At 38.7% G+C, this 24,622-nt stretch overlaps 1 pseudogene across 1 annotated transcript in view; it reads right to left on the bottom strand.

Annotated features, from left to right (window-relative positions):
* Window positions 1-24,622, bottom strand: part of LOC710887 (liprin-beta-1-like) — a 79,488-nt pseudogene that overhangs the window by 15,550 nt on the left and 39,316 nt on the right. The window contains exons 3-4 of the transcript XR_013400945.1: window positions 5,323-5,421; window positions 3,985-4,190 (exon numbers count right to left, since the gene is read on the bottom strand). The product of XR_013400945.1 is annotated as a liprin-beta-1-like (transcript). The remainder of the gene's footprint in view (window positions 1-3,984; window positions 4,191-5,322; window positions 5,422-24,622) is intronic.

Raw genomic sequence — 24,622 nt, 5'->3', positions numbered from 1 at the left:
AGAAATAACCTGCATCCTACAAGAAACCAAGGGATCTCCCTAACCCAGGCAAAACGATCATTGGAACTGCAAATGCCCAGTTGCACTAATGAAAAGGTTAGTATCCATCTTTAAGTACAGGGCTTCTCAAGTTGGCCATCATTAAACATGAATGGAACAATAATTATATATCTGTATATTATATATCTATATATTAATAATAACAGATATATAATTATTTCCAAAAATTTTTGAATTTAAGTTTTTCTAAAATATTCCAGAAGCTTCTCTTTAGTCTGAGAAATGTTTGTACTCTTTTGTCACAAGAAGTGAACGATGTATGGGTGGTTTGTAACTTCATTCCCCTTGTAACTGAACCCAATTCTCTTTCCCTTATTGCAAAGGGATCGTGTTAAACATTTTCCCTCTATTCTCTTCTCTATGCTCTACTCTTCAGTATTGCCTTTCTGACTAGCCTTTTTCCAGGCGTATTCATAAGCCCTCAGCATACATTAGTTCATAGGATCCTTACAATCCTAAGTGGCAGTAACCATCATCCCCATTTTACAGATGAGAAAAGCAAGACACAGAACTTCAGATATTTTCACAAGGTCATACAAGCTTTGAAGAGTTAGGGCCAACATTAAAATTCAGGTCTGCTGTTACTACAGCCTGCATTTGAAACTGCCTAGATGCAGTCCTGCCTTATCATTAACTGCTTCCTTTTTTTAAACTTCACAATCTCTTTTATTGTTATTTGGGCAGTTTTCCCATGTTCAATATGAAGGGGGAATTTGCTAGGATTCTGTGTTCCTTAAATTCTAGGACGCCATCAATTTTAATTTTGTATTGTGGTAAAATATATATGTAAAATTTACCATTTTAACCCTTCTAAAGTGTATAGTTCAGTGTTAGTAAGTACCACTTACTACCACCGAAGTAAGTGGTAGTAGTGGTGATGGTGCAGCCATCACCATCATCCATCTAAATAAACTCTTTTCATCTTGCAAAACTGAAATTCTATGTGCAATAAGTATTATCTTCCCATTCCCTGCTCCCCTCAGCTCCTGGCAGTCACCAATGTACTTTCTGTCTCTAAAATGGACTATTCTGAGTATCTCAATAAAAAAAAAAAAAAAAAAGAAAAGAAGGGCGAGAGAAAGGGAGGATGGATCTGAGCTAAAATGTATACATATCCGCATTTTAAGATCATAAAACACATCCCAACTTCTGAAATATTAAATTGGAAAAATCTAATATTATCAGCCAATCACTAATTATAAGCATATAATCTTCTACTTGTTGGATTCCCAATGCTGGCCCAAGTTGCTTTTTGGTTCTGAAATAAAGTCTAACATGGTAGGTGTGTGGTGACAACTCAATTTCACTCCTATGCTTTTATGGTTCCAAACAGCCAGTCCTGCTCTTTTTGCCTTTTGCTGTCTTTCTTCTTTCATCCTGTCATTCTCTGTGTGCTCGAGAAAACACACGTAATTTGAAAGGTTGGGGTCAAGGTGAGGAATTCTTATAAGTTAGATGGATATAAATAAATTTAGCAACAGCAACAAAAGTCTCTTATCTCTCTGGATCCACATCTAGTTTATTTTGTTATGTTACTTTTAGGATAAAAACTGAATCTTCATTAGTTCTGTAAAATATTTGTCATTTTATGGATTCTTATGGTTAAAACGTCAAATAATAAGATAGAACGCAACTAAAAACATTGGTCAACAAGACATTACCCATCCAAGGAATAAATTTAAAACAACTTCCATTCATTTAAACGTGTATTCCACTTTATCATCCATGGAGCATCATTCATTACAAACACAACTACTGAGCCAGACATTCTTCTAAGCACTAGGGATACAGGAACTTTTTAAAACTAAGGGCAAAAATCAGATTCATGATGGTTACATTCCAGTTGAAAAGACAGAAAATAAATGATATAAACATTACAAATACATTGTACATAAGAAAGTGGTGAATGCTAAGAACAAAATAAAGCAGGGAGATGTAAGACAAAGAATAAATGGGTATAATTTTAGTTAGGGTGGTGACGCACAGCCTCACTGAGAGAAGGACTTTTGAGTAAATACCAGAAGAATATGAGGGAGCTAGCCATACAAACATCTGGGGAAAGAGCTTTCCAGGCAGAGCGAAAAGCCAGTGCCTGAAAAAGCCAGTGCCTGGAAAAGCCAGTGCAAAGGCTCAGAGGCCAGTGTACCTGGCATGTTTCAGAATCAGTGAAATAGCCAATGTGCTTGGCGTGGAGTGAATAAGGAGATGTGTGATGAGAGATGAGGTCAGAAAGTCATGGGAAGCAAATCCTACGAGGCCTTGCAGCCCACAGTAAGCACTGTGGTTTTTACTCTGAGTAAGATGTGATGTCATTGGCAGTTTCTGAAAAAAGGAGTGAGTGTCATGATCTAACATGATGTAATCATCATTACTTTTTATCATTTCTCAACATACTTTCACAGAACAAATTAAGCACATGTTAATGGAAATGTTTTAGACACATGTCAAAAATTGAACTACAGGTATGCTTAGGCTACTATTGCCATTGGTGGCCTCTGGGTGTGGGATAGAAATAGATTCTTCTAACAATAGTAAAGTCCCTTTCTACTGCATGCTAAATGGTCAGAAGAACATGGAGTAAAGAAGGGGTGGGATAGGACATTGAAATAGACTAAGGAATATGCCAGGAAACACCAATTTCAGAGCATGAAGCAATCCCCAAAGAAATCAGCAAACCTGGACCTTTAAATCTCTGGAGGAGAAATTTGCAGAGGAAATATAAAGTATAATAGTAAGGCATTATGTATTTTAACAAGTAAAATATCTCCAATGGTCAAGTGTGTGTAGCTGCACACCCGCTAAAGGATGGATTCTACTATTTGCACTCAGAAATGCAGAGGTAAACCAGGTGGGAACACAGAGTATTCAGCACAGGACTGGCTGGGAGCTCTAGTAATTGTGTCACATCCTATGAAAATGTTTTAGCTGTAGGATGTACTCTTAAGGTCCCCAAAGCAAGCGGTTTTCATGTCTACCACAGATCCAAAAGTAGATTACAATTCTTTCATACAATTCTCATTAGTTTTTATATAAACACAGTTAACTCATAAGTGTATTAGTGCATCTTACTGAAAATTGAATATCCTTTAAGCACAAAATATCTCCTTTCCTCTGTCCTCCACTGAATCTGCTTTTGTGACACTCTTTAGATTTTATGTGTTCATCACAGATTAAAACCCTGGTATTTACTGCTGTACCCAGACAAAGGGTAGCTCTGCCACATCACCAATTTTTGAGAAGGATGCCTAGAAAGAGACCTCGTTGTTTAGTGGGTAACACTATTAACCCATTTATGCTGGAGGTTGCGAATTTTTCTGTGAAAAATTAGAACTTGGCAATGACCTTGAGCAGTAGGATATAAATAACTTCCACAAGCTTAGCGTTCCAATAATGGAACACTATGTGTAAATGGGTTAAAGGCCCAAATCCACAATTTAATTCGAGAACTGGAACTGAAAAGATTGAAATAAACCACCAGGTGGCACTTCAGGTCAAATACTGCTGGAAACCGCTGTGACTTTTTGAATGTCTTTCATTATGCTTTCCACTTAGCATTGCCATTGGGTCCTTTATAATGAATAACCCAATATAACTGAGAAATCATCTATGTGCAAGATTCTTTCCCTTATAGGACTATTTGATTTAAGCCACACTAGGTCACTCAAGCACAATCTAAAAGCCAGTCTGTTTTTATGGGCAGAATCAGGTGCCCTGTTGTTGGTATTTATAAAATGTACACTAATAGCACTTTTTAAAAAGTTATCCTTAGAGTCAAAAGAAAGTTAAGATATCTTAAGGAATACAATAGAGCACATCTGCTGCCCTATACTTTTTTTTTGTTCTAATCAGCTACTCTATGTTCTAAATTTTGGAATAAGCAACAAAAGATTCATAATACAGAATTTACAACAGGCAGACACCTACCATTTGACTCTGAAGCCATTCAATAAGCATTTCTGCTGTTGAATCTGGGATCTGTCATCTCAAGCCTTCTTTCTCATCTGTTTGCATCATCTCTAACAATCCACGCAGGTCTTCCACAAGGTGCAGAGCTCACAAACTTCCCATGAATGGAGAGGTGGGAGATTGGTAATCAAAAATCCCATTGGAATATTCCAGGGCCTTAGAACCTAAGTTAAACAAAATCACAGAGAGAGCAATGGGATTTATGTTAGATAAAAATATCAAAGCCAAAGGTGGTAAACCAGTCTAGTCACAGTAAGGAACAATCAAAAGAAACAGAAAAAAGAGAATTCAATCACATAAATCTCTCCAAGTCAGATTTACATGGTGCAAGAATTAAAACCATGTAGTTGATGGTAAATATCCATGGTGCAATTCCTAACAAGGAGGCCAATCAAGGGATATAGAAAGAAAAAGAACCTGGTGGGCTTTGGTGTGAGGTGTGCTGGCATCGTGGAGATCATGGATAAGAAAGTGGAAGATCAGAAAATACAGATATTAGAACTGGTTCATTCTGGGCCAATACTGGACCAAATGATTTCTGGCTTAGAAAAACTGTGGATGAAGGGTTATGAAATGAACCCAGATAAAGGTTATTAGAGTAAATTCCAAGGAAAGATAATGAGCTCAATGTGTTAAATTATTATGCTGACGTGCCTATAGGACTTTTCCAGAGAGATATCTGGTTGGAAATTAGAGATAGGGACTGGAAGCTTAGCAAAGAATTGGGAAGGTAAATAGATGTGAACAAGCCGGGTGCAGTGGCGCATGCCTGTGATCGCAGGTACTTGAGGTGGGAAGATTGCTTGAGCCCAGCATTTCAAGGTTGCACTATGCATGTTATTCACAGGCAATCGTGCCTGTAAATAGCCACTGCACTCCAGCTTGAGCAACAGAGCAAGACCTCCTCTCTTAAAAAAAATAGATATGAGAGTCATTGGCAGAAAGTGAATTTTGAATTCAGGAAAATAGATCAGAACATTCATGGTTACTGGATAGAGCAGTGTCTCTCAAAGTATGGTCCACAGACCACCTACACCAGAACCACCTGAGATGCAGATTCTTTATCCTTGATTAGAAACCTAGGATGGAACTTGAATTTTTGATATTTTAAAATAATATTTGAGAATAATGCTGGCAGAAAATGGAGAAGAGGAACAAAAACGAAATTACAGGGAAGCAAAAGACATAGGGCTAAAAAATGAAAATCAAGTAAAAAGATAATATGAAAGTTGTAGTGAAAAAGTGAAGTGAGCAGAGTAAATGTTGTGATTCTGTCTTTCACAGGATGCAGATCACCTGCTATGATACCATCCATCTGCTCCAATGCTGCAGCCAACATATCGCTTGCATCACTCCTCATTTTCTTATTTGTCAGGGGCAAATTCCAACCTAGATCTGGAAAAAAAAAATGATGTTATTATTACATCCATTAAATGACACAGGCTTGCTAGTGGGTTTCCTAATTCTCCTTCAAGTGATAACTCTGTTGTATAGTCAAACATGGAGCAAAAACTTCAGTAGTGGAATTGTAAGCTGTGGCCAATCACCTACTCAGTGCAAGGCCACATGTGATACCTGTATCAGTTAATAAAGAAGATTCCATTCTTGCACTTGCGGTGTTTAAAATCCACTAGCATGGTTTCCATGCTGTTCTCTAGAACTCTAGGCCTCTGTAAAGGGCAACAGGGATGGCCATGGAAGCTTGCTGAGGGCCATGACAAGCACTGGTCAGACAAGACTCCTTTCTCCCTTTACCAGCCTCACCCAATCTCTGTTCTCTTAATTTCATTTTTTTTCTTTCTGTATAAGGGCTTAAGATTTGGCTAAGAAAAGGATTCACTAACACATACACTACACGTATGTATACACACACACAAACACACACATATACCCTACTGATATTCAACCTTTTGTAATGGAGCCATAGCTATCACATACTAAGTGCCTATAGTGGTTCCTACACATTTACATAAATTATCCATAATCCTTAGTCAACAGCTCTATAAAATGTGTAAATTCATCTCCACTTTATAAATGGGGATCAAAGACGTTTGATTTTTGCATGGAAACACAGCAAAGTAAATATAGTCAAGCTAACCTAGGTTAGCAACTTCCACTATAATATACAATTTCTGTTTACCTGATCCTATGTGAATATGAACTGATGCTGAAATTGTACAATGTACTCATTCGTTTACTAGTTAAAAATTATATTGAGATAATGCTTGCAAAAAATTTGGTCATTGACAGAAAAAAGTCAAGATAATGTGATTTTCAACATTCACTAACGCATTTCAGGTACCAGACTAAGCACCGAAATAAAGCTCTTACTATGTTATATATACTGTGATAGAGCAAATACCTGGGAAATAAAGGGCATATTCTCTTTCACAGAAACCTTTGCCCTCTGTTTCCAAGCAGCCAAATCTCACCACTTTATTTTCACAAATATATGTATAGTTCTGGTATAAGCTTCTTGGATTAGTTCCCAATTGTGCATTCATTCTACCATAATGCCATATAATTGTTGTAAAATATTATTTTGATTAAAATCATTTCACCTAAAGATTTTCTAGAACTTCACTCACGTCCAAAGGTGAAAAATATTACCACCATTTATTGTGGAACTACTACAGCATGAGAATCCTCAAGGTATGTATCTACAGTTACTCAGAAAACAAGGAATCAACAAGTTAGTTTATGAACCTAGGTCATTCTAAAAAATTTACTCACATACTCAGCCAGTGCACCATCCAAAGAAATAGGACACACATTTAATAACCACACTCCAGTATGGGAAACTCAAAACATGAAAACTGAGAGCATAAGGGATTAAGCTGAATTACATAATTAAGTGGCTTGCATTCTCTTTCATTTAAAAACTATTTTGTAGCTCCATTCCAAGATGGCCGAATAGAAACGGCTCTGGTCTACAGCTCCCACCATGATTGATGCAGAAGAGGGGTGATTTCTGCATTTCCAACTGAGGTACCTGGTTCATGTCATTAGGACTGGTTGGACAGTGGGTGCAGCCCACAGAGGGTGAGCCGAAGCAGGACGGGGCATCATCTCACCCAGAAAGGGCAAGGGATTGGGGGATTTCCCTTTCCTAGCCAAGGGAAGCCGTGACAGACTGTACCTGGAAAAACAGGACACTCTTGCCCAAATACTGTGCTTTTCCCATGGTCTTAGCAACTGGCAGACCAGGAGATCCTCTCCTGTGCCTGGATTGGTGGGTCCCACACCCACGGAACCTTGCTCACTGCTAGCAGCAGTCTGAGATTGACATGCAAGGCTGCAGCCTGACTGGGGGAGGGGTGTCCACCATTGCTGAGGCTTGAGTAGGTAAACAAAGCGGCCAGGAAGCTCAAACTCAGTGGAGCCCACTGCAGCACAGCAAGGCCTACTGCCTGTATAGTCTCCACCTCTGGGGACAGGGCATAGCTGAACAAAGGCAGCAGAAACTTCTGCAGACTTAAACTTCCCATCTGACAGCTCTGAAGAGAGCAGGGGTTCTCCCAGCATGGTGATTGAGCTCTGAGAATAGACAGACTGCCTCCTCAAGTGGGTCGCTGACTCCTGTGTAGCCTAACTGGGAGACACCTCCAAGCAGGGGCTGACAGACACCTCATACAGGTGGGTGCCCCTCTGAGATGAAGCTTCCAGAGGAAGGATCAGGCAGCAATATTTGCTGTTCTGCAATATTTGCTGTTGTGCAGCCTCCACTGGTGATACCCAGGCAAACAAGGTCTGGAGTGGACCTCCAGCAAACTCCAACAGACCTGCAGCTGAGGGACATGACTCTTAGAAGGAAAACTAACAAACAGAAAGGAATAGCATCAACATCAACAAAAAGGACATCTAAACCAAACTTCATCTGTAGGTCACCAACATGAAAGACCAAAGGTAGATAAAACCACAAAGATGGGGAGAAACCAAGGCAGAAAAGCTGAAAATTCTAAAAACCAGACTGCCTTTTCTCCTCCAAAGGATCACAGCTCCTCACCAGCAATGGAACAAAGCTGGATGGAGAATGACTTTGATGAGTCGACAGAAGTAAACTTCAGAAGGTTGGTAATAACATATTTCTCCGAGCTAAAGGAGCATGTTCTAACCCATTGCAAGGAAGCTAAAAACCTTGAAAAAAGATTAGACGAATGGCTAACTAGAAAAAACAGTGTAGGGAAGACCTTAAAAGACCTGATGGACCAGAAAACCATGGCACAAGAACTTCGTGATGCATACACAAGTTTCAATAGCCGATTCGATCAAGTGGAATGAAGGGTATCAGTGATTGAAGAGCAAATTAATGAAATAAAGCGAGAAGACAAGTTTAAAGGAAAAAAGAGTAAAAAGAAATGAACAAAGCATCCAAGAAATATGGGACTATGTGCAAAGACCAAATCTACATTTGAATGGTGTACCTGAAAGTGATGGGGAGAATGGAACCAAGTTGGAAAACACTCTTCAGGATATTACCAGGAGAACTTCCCCAACCTAGCAAGGTAGGCCAACATTCAAGTTCAGGAAATACAGAGAACACCACAAAAATACTCCTTGAGAAGAGCAACTCCAAGACACATAATTGTCAGAATCACCAAGGTTGAAATGAAAGAAAAAATGTTAAGGGCAGCAAGAGAGAAAGGTTGGGTTACCCACAAAGGGAAGCCCATCAGACTAACAGCGGATCTCTCAGCAGAAATCCTACAAGCCAGAAGAGAGTGGGGGCCAATATTCAACATTCTTAAAGAAAAGAATTTTCAACCCAGAAATTCATATCCAGTCAAACTAAGCTTCATAAGTGAAGGAGAAACAAAATCCTTTACAAACAAGCAAATGCTGAGAGATTTTGTCACCACCAGGCCTGCCTTACAAGAGCTCCTGAAGGAAGCACTAAACATGGAAAGGAACAACCAGTACCAGCCACTGCAAAAGCATGCCAAATTGTAAAGACCATTGATGCTAGGAAGAAACTGCATCAACTAATGGGCAAAATAACCAGCTAGCATCATAATGACAGGATCAAATTCACACATAACAATATTAACCTTAAATGTAAATGGGCTAAATGCTCCAATTAAAAGACATAGACTGGCATATTGGATGAAGAGTCAAGACCCATCAGTGCATTGTATTCTGGAGACCCATCTCACGTGCACAGACACACATAGACTCAGAAAAAGGGATGGAGGAAGATCTACCAAGCAAATGGAAAACAAAAAAAAAGCAGGGGTTGCAATCCTAGTGTCTGATAAAACAGACTTTAAACCTACAAAGATCAAAAGAGACAAAGAAGGTGATTATGTAATGGTAAAGGGAGTAACTCAACAAGAAGAGCTAACTCTCCTAAATATATATGCACCCAACACAGGAGCACCCAGATTCATAAAGCAAGTTCTTAGAGACTTACAAAGAGACTTAGACTCCCACACAATAATAATGGAAGACTTTAACACCCTACTGTCTTTAATAGACAGATCAAAGAGACAGAAGGTTAACAAGGATGTCCAAGACTTGAACTCAACTCTGCACCAAGCAGACCTAATAGACATCTACAGAACTCTCCACCCCAAATCAACAGAATATACATTCTTCTGAGCACCACATTGCACATATTCTAAAATTAATCACATAATTGGAAGTAAAGTACTGCTCAGCAAATGCAAAAGAACAGAAATCACAAGAAACTGTCTTTCAGACCACAATGCAATCAAATTAGAACTCAGGATTAAGAAACTCACTCAAACTGCACAACTACAAGGCAGCTGAACAACTGGCTCCTGAATGACTACTGGGTAAATAATGAAATGAAGGTAGAAATGAAGATGTTCTTTGAAACCAATGAGAACAAAGACACAACATACAAGAATCTCTGAGACACATTTAAAGCAGTGTGTAGAAGGAAATTTATAGCACTAAATGCCCACAAGAGAAAGCAGGAAAGATCTAAACTCGACACCCTAACATCACAATTAAAAGAACTAGAGAAGCAAGAGCAAACACATTCAAAAGCTAGCCAAAGGCAAGAAGTAACTAAGATCAGAGCAGAACTGAAGGAGATAAAGACATAAAACCCTTCAAAAAATCAATCAATCCAGGAGCTGCTTTTTTGAAAAGATCAACAAAACTGATAGACTGCTAGCAAAACTAATAAAGAAGAAAAGAGAGAAGAATCAAATAGATGCAATAAAAAATGATAAAGGGGATGTCGCCACTGATCCCACAGAAATACAAACTATCATCAGAGAATACTATAAACACCTTTACCCAAATAAACTAGAAAATCTAGAAGAAATAGATAAATTCCTAGACACGTTCACCCTCCCAAGACTAAACCAGGGAGAAGTTGAATCTCTGAATAGACCAATAGCAGGCTCTGAAATTGAGGCAATAATCAAGAGCCTACCAACCAAAAAAGTCCAGGACCAGATGGATTCACAGCTGAATTCTAGCAGAGGTACAAAGAAGAGCTGGTACCATGCCTTCTGAAACTATTCTAATCAACAGAAAAAGAGGGAGTCCTTCCTAACTCATTTTATGAGGCCAGCATCATCCTGATACCAAAGGCTGGCAGAGACACACACACAAAAAAGAGAATTTTAGACTAATATCTCTGATGAATATCAATGTGAAAATTCTCAGTAAAATACTGGCAAACCGAATCCAGCAGCACATCAAAAAGCTTATCCACCATGATCAAGTTGGCTTCATCCCAGGTATGCAAGGCTGGTTCAACATATGCAAATCAATAAACCTAATCCATCATAAAAACAGAATCAACAACAAAGACCACATGATTAGCTCAATAGATGCAGAAAAAGCCTTTGATAAAATTCAACAATGCTTCATGCTAAAACTCTTAATAAACTAGGTATTGATGGAACGTATCTCAAAATAATAAGACTATTTATGACAAACCCACAGCCAATATCATACTGAATGGGCAAAAACTGGAAGCATTCCCTTTGAAAACTGCCACAAGACAGGGATGCCCTCTCTCACCACTCCTATTCAACATAGTGTTGGGAGTTCTGGCCAGGAAAATCAGGCAAGAGAAAGAGATAAAGGATATTCAATAAGGAAAACAGGAAGTCAAATTGTCCCTGTTTGCAGATGACATGATTGTATATTTAGAAAACCCCATCGTCTCACCCAAAATCTCCTTAAGCTGATAAGCAAATTCAGCAGTCTCAGGACACAAAATCAATGTGCAAAAATCACAAGCATTCTTATACACCAATAACAGATAAATAGCCAAATCATGAGTGAACTCCCATTCACAATTGCTACAAAGAGAATAAAATACCTAGGAATACAACTTACAAAGGATGTAAAGGACCTCTTCAAGAAGAACTACAAACCACTGCTCAGTGAAATAAAAGAAGACACAAGCAAATGGAAGAATATTCCATACTCATGGATAGGAAGAATCAATATCATGAAAATGGCCATACTGCCCAAGGTAATTTATAGATTCAATGCCATCCCCATAAAGCTACCAATGACTTTCTACACAGAATTGGAAAAAACTACTTTAAAGTTCATATGGAACCAAAAAAGACCCCGCATTGCTAAGACAATCCTAGGCCAAAAGAACAAAGCTGGGGGCATCACACTACCTGACTTCAAACTATACTACAAGGCTACAGTAACCAAAACAGCATGGTACTGATACCAAAACAGAGATATAGATCAATGGAACAGAATAGAGGCCTCAGAAATAACAGCACACATCTACAACCATCCGATCTTTGACAAACCTGACAAAAACCAGAAATGGGGAAAGGATTCCCTATTTAATAAATGGTGCTGGGAAAACTGGCTAGCCATATGTAGGAAGCTAAAACTGCATCACTTCCTTGCACCATACAAAAATTAATTCAAGATGGATTAAAGACTTAAATATTAGATCGAAAACCATAAAAACCCTAGAAGAAAACCTAGGCAATACCATTCAGGACATAGGCATGGGCAAGGACTTCATGTCTAAAACACCGAAAGCAATGGCAACAAAAGCCAAAATAGACAAATGGGATCTAATTAAACTAAAGAGCTGCTGCATGGCAAAATAAACTACCATCAGACTGAATAGGCAACCTACAAAAGGAAGAAAATTTTTGCAATCTACCCATCTGACAAAGGGCTAATATCCAGAACCTACAAAGAACTCAAACAAATTTACAAGAAAAAAACGAACAACCCCATCAAAAAGTGGGCAAGGGATATGAACAGACTTTTCTCAAAAGAAGACATTCATACCAACAGACACATGAAAAAATGCTCATCATCACTGGCCATCAGAGAAATGCAAATCAAAACCACAATGAGATACCATCTCACACCAGTTAGAATGGCAATCATTAAAAAGTCAGGAAACAACAGGTGCTGGAGAGGATGTGGAGAAATAGGAACACTTTTACACTGTTGGTGGGATTATAAACTGGTTCAACCATTGTGGAAAACAGTATGGTGATTCCTCAAATATCTAGAACTAGAAGTGCCATATGACCCAGCCATCCCATTACTGGGTATATACCCAAAGGATTATAAATCATGCTACTATAAAGACACATGCACACGTATGTTTAATGTGGCACTATTCACAATAGCAAAGATTTGGAACGAACTCAAATGCCCATCAATGATAGACTGGATTAAGAAAATGTGAACGGAGGCCAGAGTTGACAAATGGGATCTAATTGAACTGAGGAGCTTCTGCACAACAAGGGAGATTACCATCAGAGTGAACAGGCAACCTACAGAATGGGAGAAAATTTTTGCAATCTACTCATCTGACAAAGGGCTAATATCCAGAACCTACAAAAAACTCAAACAAATTTGCAAGAAAAAAACAAACAACCCCATCAAAAGGTGGGCAAAGGATATGAACAGACATTTCTCAAAAGAAGACATGCGTACAGCCAACAGATACATGAAAAAATGCTCGTCATCACTGGCCATCAGAGAAATGCAAATCAAAATCACAATGAGATACCATCTCACACCAGTTAGAATGGCAATCATTAAAAAGTCAGGAAACAACAGGTGCTGGAGAGGATGTGGAGAAATAGGAACACTTTTACACTGTTGGTGGGATTGTAAACTGGTTCAACCATTGTGGAAAACAGTATGGTGATTCCTCAAGGATCTAGGACTAGAAATACCACATGACCCAGCCATCCCATTACTGGGTATATACCCAAACGATTATAAATCATGCTGCTATAAAGACACATGCACATGTATGTTTATTGCAGCACTATTCACAATAGCAAAGACTTGGAATCAACCCAAATGTCCATCAGTGACAGACTAGATTTAGAAAATGTGACACATATACACCATGGAATACTATGCAGCCATAAAAAAGGATGAGTTTGTGTCCTTTGTAGGGACATGGATGCAGCTGGAAACCATCATTCTCAGCAAACTATCGCAAGAACAGTAAACCAAACACTGCATGTTCTCACTCATAGGTGGGAATTGAACAATGAGATCACTTGGACTCTAGAAGGGGAACGTCACACACCGGGGCCTATTATGGGGAGGGGGTAAGGGGAGGCATGGCATTGGGAGTTATAACTGATGTAAATGATGAGTTGATGGGTGCTGACGAGTTGATGGGTGCAGCACACCAACATGGTACAAGTATATATGTAACAAACCTGCACATTGTGCACATGTACCCTAGAACTTAAAGTATTAAAAAAAAAAAAAAAAGCCTATGATAAACACCAAAAAAAAAAAAAAGAAAAGAAAAGAAAAGAAAATGTGGCACATATACACCATGGAATACTATGCAGCCATAAAAAAGGATGAGTTCATGTCCTTTACAGGACATGGATGAAGCTGGAAACCATCATTCTCAGCAAACTATCACAAGGACAGAAAACCAAACACTGCATGTTCTCACTCATAAGTGGGAAATGAACAATGAGAACACTTGGATACAGGGTGGGGAACATCACACACCCGGACCTGTTGGGGGTTGGGGGTGGGGGAGGGAGAGCATTAGGACAAATATCTAATGTAAATGACGAGTTGATGGGTGCAGCAAACCAACGTGGCACCTGTATACCTATGTAACAAACCTGCACGTTTTGCACATGTACCCTAGAATTTAAAGTATAATTTTTAAAAAGTATTTTGTATAGATATATTTATATATACGTGCACATAAAACAAAGAGACACATACCAGGCTCAGCTATAAACATGGGAATACCAATAACACAAAGTAATGCCCATGTTAGTTAGAAAAACATACCTTCTCACTAAATCAGAAAAAAATATTTGTCTTTGTTAGCAATTATATTTTGTGTAGAGCATAAACACTTTTTCAAGTCTGACAGGTATAATAGTTACCGAGTTATCTCTTCTGTTCAATGAGCCTTTCAAATGCTATTATGTGAAGGTATGAGATAATCTAGACCATGCTTTTCAAAGTAGTGAAGAACTAGTTTTTAAAAACGTTTCCAATTCATTGGAGACTAATCCCTTCATTTAATAAAAATATTATGACAATGTTTAAATTGCTTTGAAAGTTCAAAATGCTAACTCTTAATCTCTGTATTTATCGTGTAGCAGCCTACATGTACTACTAAGGGAAAGACAGTACATACAAGCAATAAACACGTATGTAACATGGCAAAGGTGGTAGGTGCTAAGGGGAAAAACGGAGTAGGATAAGGGGGCCCAATTTGGAAGGTTTTGCAAATTAAACAGGTAGTCAGGAACTGGCGATAGACTCAAAGGCCAAAGATTTCTCTAATAAGTTAAAAGTAGTCAAATATAAGTGGTCCAGTTCAGTGGTATTCCAAGTGTAGAATTCCTAGAAATCAATGAAAAAATGAGAGGTGTGAGGATATGAACAATCATTTGGCAGAAGAAATGTTTTCAACTAATAAAAATATGAAGAGGTGCTTAATATCATTAATAAATGAGGAATCTAAAGGAATGTGATAATGTTTTATACCCAATTAGTGAAAAAAAATTGACATAGCCAAGTGTTGTGGAGAATATGAATTCACGGAATCTTTACTTTTTATTTGTTTTTTGAGACAAGCTCTCACTATATTGCCAGCTGGCTGGTCTTGAATTCCTGGGCTCATACAACCCTCCAGCCTCAGCCTCAATTTTATTAAATCCAAAGGCAGTAATGAAGGAACAATAGACACATAAGAGGAAGAAAAATCAATAGCCAAGGTGGTAGACTCAAACTGAAGCATATAAATAATCAGATTAAGTATTGTGTAAGTTGGAGCTAAGAGAGAGTATGCAAAGGCATACAGAGTGGACAGTGGAGACTCAAAAGCAGGGAGACTGAAAGGGAGGTAAGGATGGAAAACTACCTATTAGGTACAATGTACACTATTCAGGTGACAGGAGCACTAAAATCCCAGACTTCACCGCTATACAATTCATCCATGTAACCAAAGCCACTTGTACCCCTACAGCTACTGAAATAAAACAATTTTTAATGACATTTTAAAAATTACATTAAGTAGAAATGGAATAAACACTGATAAGAGCCAGAGACCATCAGATTAGTTTTTAAGTCCTAATTACGTGCTGTTAATAGAGACTTTAAATATAAAGAGATATAATAGTAAAAGGATGAAAAATGAGATAACATACATATGCAAGCATAGGAAAGCAGGAGCCGGTATATTAAAAAACTACAAATCAGGAAGCATGACTAGAAAGAAAGATATTTTACAATGATAAGAGTTAATTCATCAGGAAGTCATAACAAGTGCAAATGTTTTTGCAACTAATAACAGAGCTTCCAAATACATGAAGCAAAAACTGGTAGTATTAAGGAAGAATTAGACAAATTTAATCTACTTATATTTAACGTAATATAAATACGATTGACCTGGTTGGATTGAAGTCTACTGATAAAGTTGGATTTAAGTCTATTGTCCTGCTATTTCTTTTCTGTTTGGCCCATCTATCATTTGTTCTTTTTCAACCTTCTTTTGAATTGATAGATATGGTAGGGAAAAAACTCAGTAACACACAAGATTTGAGCAATGTTATCAACCATCTTGACCTAATTCAATTTATAGAACAAAACACTCAAATGCAGAATGTACATTCAAGTCTACATGTTATATTCACCAGGATAAGGCATATATGCAAGGCCACAGAATCAGTTTCAATAAATTTCAAATGGGTTTTGAAGAACTACACAGAAAAATGAGAAACACACAACTTGAAGTGGTGAAATACTAAGAATAGACTATTCATATTTATTAAAATTCTGCCTTGCCCATGGCTGGAGCTGTTTTAGAGACAGCCTAATTTGGCAGGCATCTGTGTTGATAAAGCTATGTTAATTTTCAGGGCTAGGTCAACGTATTTTTTAAAATAAAAAGGCTAAATAAAAAAGCTCTAGAATATCCCCTGGTCTCTAAAAAGACTTTCTTAAATCCTCAAAAACATTTCTGAGAGGAAGATTCCCTGGGCTTCCTCACATAATTAATATAATGAAATATTATTCTAATACAATGGAATATTATTCTACAGTAAAGAGAAGGAACAAATAATACATGCAACACTATGTTGAGCAAAAGAGGCCAGACAGAAAGGACCATGTACTATATGACACTTTTATATGAAATTGAAGAACAGGCAACCTATGATAGAAGGTAGAGCAATAATTACTTACAGAAAATGGTGAGTGACTGAAAGGAGACACCAGGGGAATTTCTGGTCAATATCTTGATTGGGATATAGATTACACAAGTTTATACATTTGCCAAAACTCATCAAACTATGCAATGGTCTTTAAAGCTTGTCAGGCATTAAGAATCCCAATGTCAATCCCATTTAAGTTCTTTATTTTAACTAGAAAAGAACCATTCATTGTTGGCTAAATATTGAAAGCATAAAATTCATTTATAACTTATTTAATCAGGAATTCCTTTGAAATATATGCATTAATAATACTATTTAGCTTCTAACTAAGGCAGATGTAATTGGTGCCCTCTAATTCCATGCATGCCAGCCCAACTTTTAACTGTCCCAGATTTCAAGGAGCTCTCTGCCATTGCATGTGGTGGTCTGAAAATGCCAGATAATTAATGTCCCTTTAAATTTTAAAGATATCAGCTTTAAATATTCCAGCACACTTTCCCCTAGAAAGAGAAAATTCTGATTCATGTAATCTACATTGGTTCCCAGAATTATTCAGACAATTAAGATCTACTCAGAGTGGTAACTTGTTTGATAATGCATCATTTATCAGTTCTCTTCTTCATTTCTCTAAGTCTTTCCTAGGATTACTTTCCAAATAAAACTTTTGTATTTGAAACATTACAAATGTTCAGGAAAGAGAAGCTTCAGGAAAGAGAAGCTGATGGTTAGAAATTAGAAATAGAAATCCCACTTTAAAAATGAACTAAATAAATAATGAATAAGGTAGGACATTCATGGACCTCTGCATCTAAGACTGTGATGACAATATGTCACAAATCAAGGATCATGAATAATCCAATTATATGAACCTATGGTTCAAAATAAAAGGCTCAGAATATCCAGCTCCATTTCTTCTCATTCATTCTTTGCTTACCCAGAAACCTGCTAGCTATAATTGAGTCCTTTGGGTGGACAAACCACTTAGAAATTTACAACTTTGCCACCCAAGCCAGGCAAAGTGGCTCACATCTATAATCCTGCTACTGTGGGAGGCCAAGGCATGAGGGTCACTAGAGCCCAGGAGTTTGAGACCAGCCTGGGCCACATAGTGAGACCCTGTCTCTACAAAAAATAATACAAACTAAGCTGGGTGTGGTGGCATGTGTCTGTAGTCCCAGCTGCTCAGGAGGCTGAAGTGGGTGGATCACTTGAGCCCAGGAGCTCAAGGCTGCAGTGAGCCGTGATTGTGCCACTGCACTCCAGCCTGGGTGGTAAAGACCCTGTCTCAATAAAAAGAAAAATAAAATCCCAAAGAACAAAAAATTTCACCATCCAATAATTCTCACAAAGTAGTAAATGTATTTCCGGATTCTAAGTGGCTAACATATGCTTCTTTGAATGACTTGCTAAAGAAAAAGGTACCAGGAAATATATTAATCACTACCACAACAAAGGAGTGAAGCTGGGGTTCAAAGTCGTAGTTCAAACTGGGGAAGCCTCTTATTTGTTAGCTGATGTAAACAGTGAAATGAGCTCTGTTTGCAGGAATTCTCAGGCTAGTGGTTTCTTATTCCAACGGCTTAATAAAAATAAATTTAGGAAAGTTTTAGATAAGCAAGCTCTTGGAGATAAGATTCAAATATTACAGTAAAAGATTAAAAAAAAAAAAGACCCAAAAGAAGTTTGTTAGTATGTTTAGGGTATATTTCAGGTTTGGTCAGGAACCATTTAGAGCAGATTTGAATGGGGTGAAATATCAAGGAAAGTTCCAGGCATGGGTGTGATGGGTGTGGTGGCTAAAGCGTTGGCAGGACACTGTAATTTTTTGCAGGGTTGCTGACTGATGTCTTAGGTCAGGCTGGCTACCCAGAATTTCTGTGAAGAAAAGAAAGGCCATAAGAAAATTAGCAAGTTTCTTTCAAACTTTTGTGAGAATTCATCTGTCCTAGCTTTCTCAGCTTTCTTTAAGTAAAATGCTTGGGTTTGAAAGAGAACCCTGAACTTCTTACCCAAGATAGATACAATTCACTGAAACCAAGACACTTAAAAGAAGAAATCTTCAGAGAAAGGGAGAAATGTTCACATACATTCGAGTAGGCTGGTAGAATGCCACAGTATTCTGTGGTCATTATGAAAATAGAATATGTTTTCACACAAATTACTCATACCTTTCTCAACAGTTTAGTTTTTAATTTTTTTTCCAGGAAGAAGCCGTTGCAGATGGTTAATCATTTACACAATGATTGCCAATGTGTGCAGCAATACAATCTTGGCAAAGAGAAACTATCTTAAAAACAGGTCATATTTGGTAGCACGACAGGGTGAAAACTGTCAACAATAACTTACTGTACATTTATAAATAGCTAAAATAATATAACTGGAATGTCCATAACACAAAGAAATGATAGATGCTTGAGGTGACAGGTATGCCATTTACCCTGATGTGATTATTATGTGATGTATGCCTGTATCAAAATATCTCATGTACCCCATAAAGACACACACCTACTATGTACTCATAAAAAATTAATTTAAAATAAAAAACAAAACAGATCAAAAGGGAGAAGTAGGCACTAGTAGGTCTGCGTTTTGGAACAACAGCATCACCTGTGAGCTAGTAAGAAATGCAAATCCCGCCAGGCATGGTGGCTCACGCCTGTAAGCCCAGCACTTTGGGAGGCTGAGATGGGCGGATCACTTGAGGTCAGGAGTTTGACACAATCCTGGCCAACATGGCGAAATCTTGTCTTTACTAAAAATACAAAAATTAGCCAGGTGTGGTGATGCGCACCTGTAGTCCCAGCTACTTGGGAGGTTGAGGCAGGAGAATTGCTTGAACCTGGGAGGTGGAGGTTGCAGTGAGCCGAGATTGCACCACTCGCCACTGCACTCCAGCCTGAGAGACATTGCGAGACTCCATCTCAAAAAACAAAAAGAAAGAAAGAAATGCAAATCCCTGGACCCCACCCTAGGTCTGCTAATCAGAAACTTCAGGGGCAGGCCCAGCAATCAGTGTTTTTCCAAGCCCTCCCACTGGCTCCGAGGCGCACTCAATCACTAGACACACACACTGAGGCCTTTCCTCCTAGGGACAACAAGCCCTGCCCAGATGAGGTGGAAATTGGCTACCAAAGTAAAAAATAAGGGCAGAATTCCTCTCCCCATGCCTCAGTTTCTTACTTTTGATCCAAAAATAATAGCTCTGAAGAAGCCATTCGGGTTTTAATTCAAAAAATCTCTCCCTTTAAACCTCAACCACTAAAGGTCCGTATGTCTGCAACATTTTAGAGATTCTTAAACACAACCCTCCTTGTTTTCTGGTTCCCTGCTACGTATCTGTCATCGCATATTTTTTTCCTCCCCACTCCATGAGCCCAAACCCTTCTCACCACCAATCTGCTCTAACATCCCTAGAAAATTAATTCAGAATCACTTGCAAAGGGCAAAACAAGGGCAGGGGAAGTGATGAAACCAGAAAAGGTCAGGGGTGTTGGCAGCAGGGGTGATATCTAATGTTACAAGACACATTTTTTTTTAAATGGGGTTTGGCTGTACTGCCCAGGCTAGCCTCAAACTCCTGGGCTCAAGTGATCCTCCCAACTCAGCCTCCTCAGGAGGCTTCAAACTGTAAAATACGGCCAGGCACAGTGGCTTACCCCTGTAATCTCAGCACTTTGGGAGGCCAAGGCAGGCGGATCCTTTGAGGTCAGGAGTTCAAGATCAGCCTGGTCAATACAGTGAAACCCCATCTCTGCAAAAAAAACACAAAAATTAGCCAGGTGTGGTGGCATGCACCTGTAGTCCCAGCTACTTAGGACGCTGAAGCAGGAGAATCATTTGAACCCGGAAGGCAGAGACTGCAGTAAGCCAAGATAGTGTCACTGCACTCCAGCCTGGGTAACAGAGCAAGAAAAAAAAAACTATAAAATAAGTTTAGAATAGATGGTATAACTGGAAATTTGAACAGTGTGTATTTGATATTAAGGAATTACCGTCATTCTAAGGTTATTAATAATGCTATTATACTTATCTTTTTTGAGTCCTTATTTTGTAGAGCCAAGTTGAAAAATACTCATGGATGAAATGATACATTTGGAATTTGCTTTAAAATAAAATAGAAGAAAATAAGGGTAAAGATATTGATGAAACAAGATTAGCCATAAGTTGACAATTGTTGAAAATGGGTGATGGTATGTGAGGGTACACTACACTATTCTATCTATCTATATACATAGTTTTTGAAACAGAGTCTCATTCTATCGCCCAGGCTGGAGTGCAGTGGTGCAAACATGGCTCACTGCAGCCTCAACCTCTCCAGGCTCAAGCAATCCCCCCATCTCAGCCTCCCAAGTAGCTGGGACTACCACACCTGTCTAATTTTTGTATTTTTTGTAGAGACAGGGTTTCATCAGATTGCCCAGGCTGGTCTTGAATTCCTGGGCTCAAGCAATATGCTCACCTCAGCCTCCCAAATACTGGGAATATAAGTGTGCACCACTGCACCCAGCTGGGTATTCTATCTATATTTTTATATATTTGAAGCTTTCCATAACAAAACATTTCCATTTTTTATCCATATATTTAAAACATAAAATTTTCAAACACCTTCAACCATGATATATTGTCTTAGATATTTTATTTCTCTATCATAACCTCAAGCATACTAAGGGCTCACCAAATATTTATAAACCAAATAATACAATACTTGTTATTTTAACCACCCTCACAAACACAAACACATACATGCACACGCACATTCAGCAAATGAAACCTCCGCTCAAAGAGGATTGTAAGGCAGAGTATAAAAGAGGGCGTATTAATGACAATACATTAGTAAAAGTTACTTCTCTTGTTCACTAAAATGAAACGCCACAAAATAAAAAAAGGCAAAGCTAGTAAGTAATCAAAGAAATGAAACAGCAAGGGAAAATAGGGTGAGGTAAAAGGAAATGGAGCCTTCTGGCTCTCTGCTATTAATGCTTAGGAATAACCAGAAGAGAGCTGATGAAAAGGTTCATACAATAAGCCAAGATCGACCCGGTGTGGTGGCTCACGCCTATAATCCCAGCACTTTGGGAGGCTGAGGCGGGCGGATCACGAGGTCAGGAGATTGAGACCATCCTGGCTAACACAGTGAAACCCCGTCTGTATTTAAAAAATGCAAAAAATCAGCCAGCCGTGGTGGCGGGCACCTATAGTCCCAGTTACTCGGGAGGCTGAGGCAGGAGAATGGCGTAAACCCGGGAGGCGGAGCTTGCAGTGAGCCGAGATCGTGCCACTGCACTCCAGCCTGGGTGACAAAGCGAGACTCCGTCTTAAAAAAAAAAAAAAAAAAAAGGAGCAACACAGGGAGTAAGAAAACCCCAACAAATGGGGAGTATGGTCCAGGTTTGTTCTCTTTCCACACATATAAAATGATGAAGATAATTAAACGGCAACTGGAAAACTGTTAGCACTGACAATAAGGATGTACTGCTACATTCAGAAGAGGTGACACAAAAACCATTTCTGTTTGCATAAAATTTACATCAGTTGCAGTCACATAGTTGGATGGCTTATTCGTCTAATTATAATGCATCATATCAGCAAAATGAGTATAATTCCTGATCTGCTTTAATTATACCAATAAAAGCTACATATTTTGTATCAAAGTTTTAGTTTGTCACATGGTCAAAATTCACTGTATTAAAAAGCTGGAAGAAACTTGTGAGCATATAAAATTGATTGGGAAAACTGGTAAAAACTGTGGGCTAGGAAACAGTTTTGTGGAGGAATAAGTTTTTATAAATAATCTTATAAACTAAACAATTTGTCTTGTAGTTAATTTCTGTTGGTTTCTATTCCAACTGGGTGTCAGTTACACTCTTGGCCATACAGTAAGAGGAATGCCAACCCACTTGTTCCTTTATAGCATACGTGCTCCTGGCCAGAATCGCCAGTTTTCGGCTGCTGGAGAAGAGAAATGAAAACCAGAGCCCTGAAACTGTACAGCTGGAAAGTTCAAAATATAATCTTAATCTTATTTCCTATTACAATATTAAGAGACATATGGAAAATTTGTACAATTAGTGAATACCGAGCCAAATGCTAAGGGGTAATGTAATGCTTTTCAAGTTATTTATATTTCAGTTCCAAGTGAGTAGCACTAATTGCGGGCTGAAGGGAGGAGTAATGAGAAGGAGGAAAGTAAGGCCAAAAATTATTCCTCAACCCATGAGTTGGCCAACTATGACCTATGGTCAAATCTGGTCCACTGCCGGTTTTTATAAAGTTTCTTTGGAACACAGTCACATTCATTTGTTTACATATCATCTACGGTAGCTTTCATGCCACAACAGCAAAGTTGAGTAGTTGTAACTCACGAAGCCTAAAATATTTACTATCTGGCTGTTTGCGGAAAATGTTTCCAGCCCCTTCCCTAACCTACCTTATCCTACAACCTCCTGAAAGTGCACAGACTCTTCCCTCATTCACCCATTGATTACACAGCATTTATTGAGTACCTATTGTATATCAGGCACTATTCTAAATGATGAAGCTGGCAACTCAATTTTCTTTTTAAATTGAATTTAAAAAGTAATAAAGAAAAAGAAAAGAAAGAAAATAGGAAAGAAAAAAAGTAAAAAGTTGTTGCTCTGATGGTGCATACATTCTAATGGCAAGAAACCATTAAAAAAGTTTAAATACATAGCAGATGAGAGGGTGATTGATAAGTGCCATGGGAAAAAAAAATGAAGCAAGCAAGAGAAATAACATTAACATTAGCTTACTATGTACCGGGTACTGTTTTAAGTGCTTTTCATATATCAATTCAATGAATCCTTATAATAACCCTAATGACACAATACTTATCCCCACTTTATTGGTGATCAAACTGAGGCACCAAGTCACATAGCTAGAAAATGATGTGAAGCCAGACAGTCTGGCAGCAGAGCGCATCCTCTTAATTATATACTGTGCCAGCTCTTTGTGCAGAAAGGGAATGGCAGGGACTTAGAAGTTTTGATCTGATAATCAGGGAAGGTCCCATTGGTAAAGTGACATGGATTAAAACCTTGAAGGAGGTGAGGGGAGAAAGTCACAGGAATATCTGGGAAGAGCTTCCAGGGAGAAACAACAGTAAGTACAAAGGCACCGAGGAGGGAGAGCTTCATGTAGTTGATGTTTGAGGTCAGTGGGCCAGAAGGTGGTGAGCCAGAGAGTTAGTAGGGAATGTGGTCCCAGAGGCACAAAAGGTGTGGTGGGAGTGGTGGGGTAGTGGGACCTGGGGCCTCACAAGCCATGGCAGCCAGGCTTTGACTTCAATTGGATGGAAAGCCACTGGAGGGTTCTGAGCCAAGGAATGACATGATGTGATTTCTGTTTTAAGAAGAATCATTCCTGGCTGGGTGCAGTGGCTCATGCCTGTAAAACCAGCACTTTGGGAGGCCGAGGTGTGTGGATCACGAGGTCAGGAGATCGAGACCATCCTGGCTAACACAGTGAAACCCCATCTCTACTAAAAATACAAAAAAAAAAAAAAAATTACCCGGGCGAGGTGGCGGGCGCCTGTAGTCCCAACTACTCAAGAGGCTGAGGCAGGAGAATGGCGTGAACCCGGGAGGCGGAGCTTGCAGTGAGCTGAGATCGCGCCACTGCACTGCAGACTGGGTGACAGAGTGAGACTACATCTCAAAAAAAAAAAAAAGAAGAATCATTCCTAAGAACACACTGCAGGGGTGGCAAAGATAGAAGCAAGAACAGTCAGAAAATGACTGCAACAATTCAGATGAGAGGTGTTCTGTTGGTGGCTTGGGTCAGGGTGTGAGCAGTAGAGATGGTGACTGGATACTAGCTATGTATGTATGTGTGAATACACATATAGTAAATATGTACATATACATATATAAAAAGCATATTGCTATATATATATATTCTGAATATAAAATGTATATTACCATACATATTAGGATGTA

Source organism: Macaca mulatta, chromosome 11 (genome assembly GCF_049350105.2).
Source record: "Macaca mulatta isolate MMU2019108-1 chromosome 11, T2T-MMU8v2.0, whole genome shotgun sequence".
Taxonomy (NCBI): Eukaryota; Metazoa; Chordata; class Mammalia; order Primates; family Cercopithecidae; genus Macaca; species Macaca mulatta.
This window is presented reverse-complemented; position numbering and strand designations above follow the sequence as displayed.